This window comes from Rutidosis leptorrhynchoides, chromosome 10 (genome assembly GCF_046630445.1).
Source record: "Rutidosis leptorrhynchoides isolate AG116_Rl617_1_P2 chromosome 10, CSIRO_AGI_Rlap_v1, whole genome shotgun sequence".
NCBI lineage: Eukaryota > Viridiplantae > Streptophyta > Magnoliopsida > Asterales > Asteraceae > Rutidosis > Rutidosis leptorrhynchoides.
This window is the reverse complement of record NC_092342.1, coordinates 165,351,374-165,361,380: the sequence shown is the minus strand read 5'-3', so window position 1 is coordinate 165,361,380 and position 10,007 is coordinate 165,351,374.

The following is a 10,007-nucleotide window of genomic DNA, read 5'->3' as shown; positions in this document are numbered from 1 at the left end:
AGTCGAGAAAGTACAAACTGAAGAAAAGAGCATCAATGATGTTCCCGTCGCAAAAGAATTTCCTGATGTATTTCCGAAAGAATTACCGGGATTACCCCCACATCGATCCGTTGAATTTCAAATAGATCTTGTACCAGGAGCTGTACCAATAGCTCGTGCTCCTTACAGACTCACACCCAGCGAGATGAAAGAACTGCAAAGCCAATTACAAGAACTTTTAGAGCATGGTTTCATTTGACCAAGCACATCACCGTGGGGAGCTCCTGTTTTGTTTGTCAAGAAGAAAGATGGTAAATTCAGGTTGTGTATCGACTACCGAGAGTTGAACAAACTTACCATCAAGAACCGCTACCCACTACCGAGAATCGACGACTTATTTGATCAACTACAAGGCTCGTCTGTTTATTCAAAGATTGACTTACGTTCCGGGTATCATCAAATGCGGGTGAAAGAAGATGATATTTCAAAGACTGCTTTCAGAATACGTTACGGTCATTACGAGTTTATGGTCATGCCATTTGGTTTAACTAATGCACCAGCTGTGTTCATGGACCTTATGAACCGAGTGTGTGGACCATACCTTGACAAGTTTGTCATTGTTTTCATTGATGACATACTTATTTACTCAAAGAATGACCAAGAACACGGTGAACATTTGAGAAAGGTGTTAGAAGTATTGAGGAAGGAAGAATTGTACGCTAAATTTTCAAAGTGTGCATTTTGGTTGGAAGAAGTTCAATTCCTCGGTCACATAGTGAACAAAAAAGGTATTAAGGTGGATCCGGCAAAGATAGAAACTGTTGAAAAGTGGGAAACCCCGAAAACTCCGAAACACATACGCCAGTTTTTAGGACTAGATGGTTACTACAGAAGGTTCATCCAAGACTTTTCCAGAATAGCAAAACCCTTGACTGCATTAACGCATAAAGGGAAGAAATTTGAATGGAAGGATGAACAAGAGAAAGCGTTTCAGTTATTGAAGAAAAAGCTAACTACGGCACCTATATTGTCATTGCCTGAAGGGAATGATGATTTTGTGATTTATTGTGACGCATCAAAGCAAGGTCTCGGTTGTGTATTAATGCAACGAACGAAGGTGATTGCTTATGCGTCTAGACAATTGAAGATTCACGAGCAAAATTATACGACGCATGATTTGGAATTAGGCGCAGTTGTTTTTGCATTAAAGACTTGGAGGCACTACTTATATGGGGTCAAAAGTATTATATATACCGACCACAAAAGTCTTCAACACATATTTAATCAGAAACAACTGAATATGAGGCAGCGTAGGTGGATTGAATTGTTGAATGATTACGACTTTGAGATTCGTTACCACCCGGGGAAGGCAAATGTGGTAGCCGATGCCTTGAGCAGGAAGGACAGAGAACCCATTCGAGTAAAATCTATGAATATAATGATTCATAATAACCTTACTACTCAAATAAAGGAGGCGCAACAAGGAGTTTTAAAAGAAGGAAATTTAAAGGATGAAATACCCAAAGGATCGGAGCAGCATCTTAATATTCGGGAAGACGGAATCCGGTATAGGGCTGAAAGGATTTGGGTACCAAAATTTGGATATATGAGAGAAATGGTACTTAGAGAAGCTCATAAAACCAGATACTCAATACATCCTGGAACGGGGAAGATGTACAAGGATCTCAAGAAACATTTTTGGTGGCCGGGTATGAAAGCCGATGTTGCTAAATACGTAGGAGAATGTTTGACGTGTTCTAAGGTCAAAGCTGAGCATCAGAAACCATCAGGTCTACTTCAACAACCCGAAATCCCAGAATGGAAATGGGAAAACATTACCATGGATTTCATCACTAAATTGTCAAGGACTGCAAGTGGTTTTAATACTATTTGGGTAATAGTTGATCGTCTCACCAAATCAGCACACTTCCTGCCAATAAGAGAAGATGACTAGATGGAGAAGTTAGCACGACTGTATTTGAAGGAAGTCATCTCCAGACATGGAATACCAATCTCTATTATCTCTGATAGGGATGACAGATTTATTTCAAGATTCTGGCAGACATTACAGCAAGCATTAGGAACTCGTCTACACATGAGTACTGCCTATCATCCACAAACTGATGGGCAGAGTGAAAGGACGATACAAACGCTTGAAGACATGCTACGAGCATGTGTTATTGATTTCGGAAACAGTTGGGATCGACATATACCGTTAGCAGAATTTTCCTACAACAACAGCTACCATTCAAGCATTGAGATGGCGCCGTTTGAAGCACTTTATGGTAGAAAGTGTAGGTCTCCGATTTGTTGAAGTGAAGTGGGGGATAGACAAATTACGGGTTCGGAGATTATACAAGAAACTACCGAGAAGATCATCCAAATTCAACAACGGTTGAAAACCGCCCAAAGTCGACAAAAGAGCTACGCTGACATTAAAAGAAAAGATATAGAATTTGAAATTGGAGAGATGGTCATGCTTAAAGTTGCACCTTGGAAAGGCGTTGTTCGATTTGGTAAACGAGGGAAATTAAATCCAAGGTATATTGGACCATTCAAGATTATTGATCATGTCGGACCAGTAGCTTACCGACTTGAGTTACCTCAACAACTCGTGGCTGTACATAACACTTTCCACGTCTCGAATTTGAAGAAATGTTTTGCTAAAGAAGATCTCACTATTCCGTTAGATGAAATCCAAATCAACGAAAAACTCCAATTCATCGAAAAACCCGTCGAAATAATGGATCGTGAGGTTAAAAGACTTAAGAAAAACAAGATACCAATTTTTAAGGTTCGATGGAATGCTCGTAAAGGACCCGAGTTCACCTGGGAGTGTGAAGATCAGATGAAGAAGAAATACCCACATCTATTTCCAGAAGATTCGTCAACACCTTCAACAGCTTAAAATTTCGGGACGAAATTTATTTAACGGGTAGGTACTGTAGTGACCCGAACTTTTCCATGTTTATATATATTAATTGAGATTGATATTTACATGATTAAATGTTTCCAACATGTTAAGCAATCAAACTTGTTAAGACTTGATTAATTGAAATATGTTTCATATAGACAATTGACCACCCAAGTTGACCGGAGATTCACGAACGTTAAAACTTGTAAAAATGACATGACGATTTATATATGGATATACATATGGTTAACATGAGATTATGATAAGTAATTATCTCCATAATTATATTAACAATGAGTTATATACATATAAACAAGACTACTAACTTAAGGATTTCGAAACGAGACATATATGTAACAATTATCGTTGTAACGACATTTAAATGTATATATATCATATTAAGATATATTAATATATCATAATATCATGATAATATAATAATTTAACATCTCATTAGATATAATAAACAATGGGTTAACAACATTAATTGAGATCGTTAACTTAAAGGTTTCAAAACAAAACTTACATGTAACGACTAACGATGACTTAACGACTCAGTTAAAATGTATATACATGTAGTGTATTTAGATGTATTAAAATACTTTTGGAAGACTTCAAGACATATATCAAAACACTCATACTTAACGAAAATGGTTACAGTTACTTTCCCATTCTTTTCTTTCATCAAGAATTCTAGTCGTATTCTTACCCGTATTATACACAACTTCAAAACGTACTTACTATGGGTATATACCAATAGGAACTAGCATGGGATTCCACTCTTGATTATGTCATGTATGACTAATCAATTTTAACTTCTACCATGAGCTAGTCAACTAACTAGAACTCCTTTTAACCCCACTCACCACTCACCAATTACCACTCATCATTCACTCCATTTCACTTCCAATTCTCTTTCTAATTCTCTCTCAACACACACACACACTATTATGAACGTATTTTTCCAGTAGTTAATCATCATCTTCATCAAAAATCACTTCAAGAATCAAGCTATAATCATCATAGGAAGAACACTTCAAGAACACTTCAAGAACACTTCAAGAACACCTTCAAGTTTACTAATTTACTTCCAAGCTTTCTAATCCATTCCAAGTAATCATCTAAGATCAAGAAACCTTTGTTATATACAGTAGGTTATCTTTCTTATTCAAGGTAATATTCATATTCAAACTTTGATTCAATTTCTATAACTATAAACTATCTTAATTCGAGTAAAAATCTTACTTGAACTTGTTTTTGTGTCATGATCCTACTTCAAGAACTTTCAAGCCATCCAAGATCCTTTGAAGCTAGATCATTTCTTGTCACTTCCAGTAGGTTTACCTACTAAACTTGAGGTAGTAATGATGTTCATAACATCATCCGATTCATATATATAAAACTATCTTATTCGAAGGTTTAAACTCGTAATCACTAGAACATAGTTTAGTTAATTCTAAACTTGTTCGCAAACAAAAGTTAATCCTTCTAACTTGACTTTTAAAATTAACTAAACACATGTTCTATATCTATATGATATGCTAACTTAATGATTTAAAACCTGGAAACACGAAAAACACCGTAAAACCGGATTTACGCCGTCGTAGTAACACCGCGGGCTGTTTTGGGTTAGTTAATTAAAAACTATGATAAACTTTGATTTAAAAGTTGTTATTCTGAGAAAATGATTTTTTATTATGAACATGAAACTATATCCAAAAATTATGGTTAAACTCAAAGTGGAAGTATGTTTTCTAAAATGGTCATCTAGACGTCGTTCTTTCGACTGAAATGACTACCTTTACAAAAATGACTTGTAACTTATTTTTCCGACTATAAAGCTATACTTTTTCTGTTTAGATTCATAAAATAGAGTTCAATATGAAACCATAGCAATTTGATTCACTCAAAACGGATTTAAAATGAAGAAGTTATGGGTAAAACAAGATTGGATAATTTTTCTCATTTTAGCTACGTGAAAATTGGTAACAAATCTATTCCAACCATAACTTAATCAACTTGTATTGTATATTATGTAATCTTGAGATACCATAGACACGTATACAATGTTTCGACCTATCATGTCGACACATCTATATATATTTCGGAACAACCATAGACACTCTATATGTGAATGTTGGAGTTAGCTATACAGGGTTGAGGTTGATTCCAAAATATATATAGTTTGAGTTGTGATCAATACTGAGATACGTATACACTGGGTCGTGGATTGATTCAAGATAATATTTATCGATTTATTTCTGTACATCTAACTGTGGACAACTAGTTGTAGGTTACTAACGAGGACAGCCGACTTAATAAACTTAAAACATCAAAATATATTAAAAGTGTTGTAAATATATTTTGAACATACTTTGATATATATGTATATATTGTTATAGGTTCGTGAATCAACCAGTGGCCAAGTCTTACTTCTCAACGAAGTAAAAATCTGTGAAAGTGAGTTATAGTCCCACTTTTAAAATCTAATATTTTTGGGATGAGAATACATGCAGGTTTTATAAATGATTTACAAAATAGACACAAGTACGTGAAACTACATTCTATGGTTGAATTATCGAAATCGAATATGCCCCTTTTTATTAAGTCTGGTAATCTAAGAATTAGGGAACAGACACCCTAATTGACGCGAATCCTAAAGATAGATCTATTGGGCCTAACAAACCCCATCCAAAGTACCGGATGCTTTAGTACTTCGAAATTTATATCATATCCGAAGGGTGTCCCGGAATGATGGGGATATTCTTATATTTGCATCTTGTTAATGTCGGTTAACAGGTGTTCACCATATGAATGATTTTTATCTCTATGTATGGGATGTGTATTGAAATATGAAATCTTGTGGTCTATTGTTACGATTTCATATATATAGGTTAAACCTATAACTCACCAACATTTTTGTTGACGTTTAAAGCATGTTTATTCTCAGGTGAATATTAAGAGCTTCCGCTGTTGCATACTAAAATAAGGACAAGATTTGGAGTCCATGTTTGTATGATATTGTGTAAAAACTGCATTCAAGAAACTGATTTCGATGTAACATATTTGTATTGTAAACCATTATGTAATGGTCGTGTGTAAACATGATATTTTAGATTATCATTATTTGATAATCTACATAAAGCTTTTTAAACCTTCATTTATAAAATAAAGGTTATGGTTTGTTTTAAAAATGAATGCAGTCTTTGAAAAACGTCTCATATAGAGGTCAAAACCTCGCAACGAAATCAATTAATATGGAACGTTTTTAATCAATAAGAACGGGACATTTCAATTTCCTCTTAAACCTCATTTGTATCTTGACGATTTCAATCTGCATCCAAACTTTTCGTGATTCTTGAAAACACCTCAATCGAGAGGATGAACCCACCACACGTCATCTACGAAAAGAAGAACTTATGCACATAGCTTTGCACCTGAAAACACTCGGAACATGAGTAAACGTTTAACACGTATCTGTGCTAATTCCTTTAGCATTATTATTACCGAAAATAAATTTGCAACTCCTGTTCGAGATAGCCATTTTATCACAGCTCCAGCAAATCAACTTCGACTATCATTCGAATAAGCCTTATTATAACTTTGACATATAAGTTTGCCTTTTGTCATCGTTACCGGGGAACCATTTATATTCCATCACATTAACAGTAAACTTACCAGCAATTTCATTACTCATTGGCTTAAGTCTCTCCGAAGAACCATTATATTTGTCATTAAAACCCTATCATATACTCATATGTATCTTGTAACGAGAATTGCCATACCAATTACCGAGAATCAGCAATCAGTATTTCGACATCTCGCAGTGTTTCTATATCAACAGTTATATGTATACGTATAACATTTATCTCTTAGAATTATGATCTTTCATTCTGAAATTCTGAAAAGCACTCAGTCTACAAATCAATACTCTGAATGTTGAAAAAGCTGAATGAAGCAGGAAAAACCGTAGACAACCGTAAACGATCTTAATCGTCGGAAGTTTGATGATAAATAATAGTATGTTGGAAAAGCTCAGAAAAGTTGGAACTGGAAAACTGATTGAGCTAACCACGAAGGAGACCAAGGACAAATACAAGGACCATACCCTATATTCAAAGAATCCAGATAATTCTGTATCCGTTGAAATCTTTAGAGAATATCTTGCTCCGAAGTCATGTTAAAATCTTGCGAAAAAATTTTCTTAATCAACCTTCGAACTTGAAAATTCCAAAATATCATCATAAATATCTTCGATATTTCTGAGGATATTTTCATAAATATTCTCGTCCGAAATTATATAACTCTTCGTGCTTCCTGTGTTTCATTATATTGGAAACTTCTGTAAAATTTAAGTTTAATTTATGAATGAATTCTAGAGAAATGTAAAGAAATTGATGCATGAATTAGTATAATATAATGACACTTGATCAAAGTGATTATATTAGAGTAAGTCATGCTGAGTTTCTAATGGAACGTGATGATTCACAGACCATAATGTCATCATGTGCCATGTTACACGACTCTTACATTCTACCGAATCTTCAAATATATCAAGAACATAATTTCTTGATAGTTCTATCTTTTCTCTTGAATTCTGGTAATCTAAATAATCAAGATCGTACTATTACAATCTCTCTCTTAGAACATTAGTCATGTTCATTCGAAACTCCATACCTACGAATTCTGGACCATAACTAGCAAAGAGAAAACAAAAGCATGAAGCTCCGAAATAGAAATAGGGGTATAAATCGCAGCAAATAAGAGAGAGCATTAACTGTAGATGTCAATGATTATAGAAAGACAGAAGCAGAGACATCAAAAATTAAGGAAAGATATAGAGCCCAATAACAACACGGAGGTTACAAACCGTGAATATTAATACGAATAGCAATATAGAGACACTGTAGAATTAAGAATAGTATCACCCCAAGGTAATAGTAGAAGTAGACATATTTTTCTGGTGGAAGATTTAAAAGAAGGATGACAGAAATGATAATTAGGAAAAATATCATGGATTAGAACTGGATTAAGCATTTTCACAATCTTTTGGATGTATGAACTAAGAAAGGAAATATAGGAATGGTGAGAATAATGGAACGGAAGAATTGAATTTATAATGAAAATATCAGAAAAGGTAATTGAGGCAGATCACCGTATTTAATAATAGAGATCTTAATTTCTTTACTCACCGAGGAATCAAATCTTTTAGATTTCGAAGATTTTCTTTAAATCCCATGAATTTCAGAAATTCACCGTGACTACGTCAAAAGTCAAATCTTACCTCAATCTTTTGTAACAGCTTCACTTGTAAGCTTCACAAAAATCGAATCATTTTATCTATATTAATCAATAATGGTAAAACTTTAATTTTCAACTCTATTTCGTCATGAAAATATTCTTATGACAACCTCACTCAAATTTCGGGATGAAATTTCTTTAACGGGTAGGTACTGTGACGACCTGAAAATTTACGACCAAATTTAAACTTGATCTTTATATCTTTATATGTGGAGTCTCGAAAACTTTGGAACAGTTTACATGAATGCATTTGCCCTTTTACCATTCCCGACGATTCACGAACAATTGTTGTAAATAAATATATATATATATATATAAATGTAGGTATATGTATATTAATTTGAAGTTATATAATATAATTAACATATAATTAAATATGTAAACTAAAATAAAAAATAATTAATTGCAAATTAAAATGAATCTATATGTATGATTCCCATAAGTATAATGATATGTATAGTATAATAAAATTTATAAATATTAACTATTCAATGAAAGTTATTATATATTATATAACTATTAAACATTATATAATTAATTAATTTTACTGTTAATGTAATAAATGTAATAACAAATTTAATTCTAGCTGATATATTATTATTACATTCATTATTATTATTAATACTAATATAGGTACTATGAATATATTTAAATATTATTATAATATGAACTTGAAACATTTGATATGTATATTTTTAATATTATTGTTACCATTGTTAATATCATTATAACTAGTAGAAAATTATAATGATTAATATTAACATTATTATTAGATACTAGCATTTAGAATCAATACTATTATTATAAATTATCAATATCATTATTATTATAAAAGTAATATAACTTAATAACATTGTCATTAAAAACATTATTACTAACATTTTTATTAACAATTGTTGTTATCATTATTATTAACATTATTATTATTATTATTATTATTATTATTATTATTATTATTATTATTATTATTATTATTATTATTATTATTATTATTATTATTATTATTATTATTATTATTATTATTATTAGTACTTTATTATTATTATTATCTGTTAATTATTTTAAGCTCATGAATTATATAAAAATGAAGGTATAAATAGATATATACAAATCAGATATATATATATAAAATACGATCTATGCAAAATTATATAAGTAAATACAGCTTATATATATATATATATATATATATATATATATATATATATATATATATATATATATATATATATATATAAACATATAAACAGATATAGATATATATACAAATATACATACGAATATTTACAGAACCAATTTCCCTTTCATGATCCTGTTGTAATCAATCTATCCTAATACTATTAATGTTGTACAAATCAGAATCAAACATGGGAAACAATCCAAATTCTATTAAAGTAGATTGGAGTTTTCTGCTTATTTTTTATTTGATTAATTGGGTCGTACCAATTAGGCTAACAAACACATGTTAATTGAATTATATTAACTATAATTATATGCTGCTAACATCTACATGATACCTACTTGTGCTAATCGATTGAAGACAGCAAAGATCAAAATTCAATTCTAGTAACACAACTCCATTATCCCTGTTTCTATTACTTTTTCGCCATAATTCGATTTCAAACGATTTTTCAAATTTTAATAATGCAATCTTGTTGGTTTTCCTTTACTAAAACTATCTGCAGATTTATAGATTTCAATTCTACATATTCATCACAAATTTCTGAGGTCAAATTTTCGGTTCTTGAAAGTCAAACTTTATTCATCGTTAAAATTCAAGCTTATTTTGATGTTTCCCGTTAAATTGTTGGTT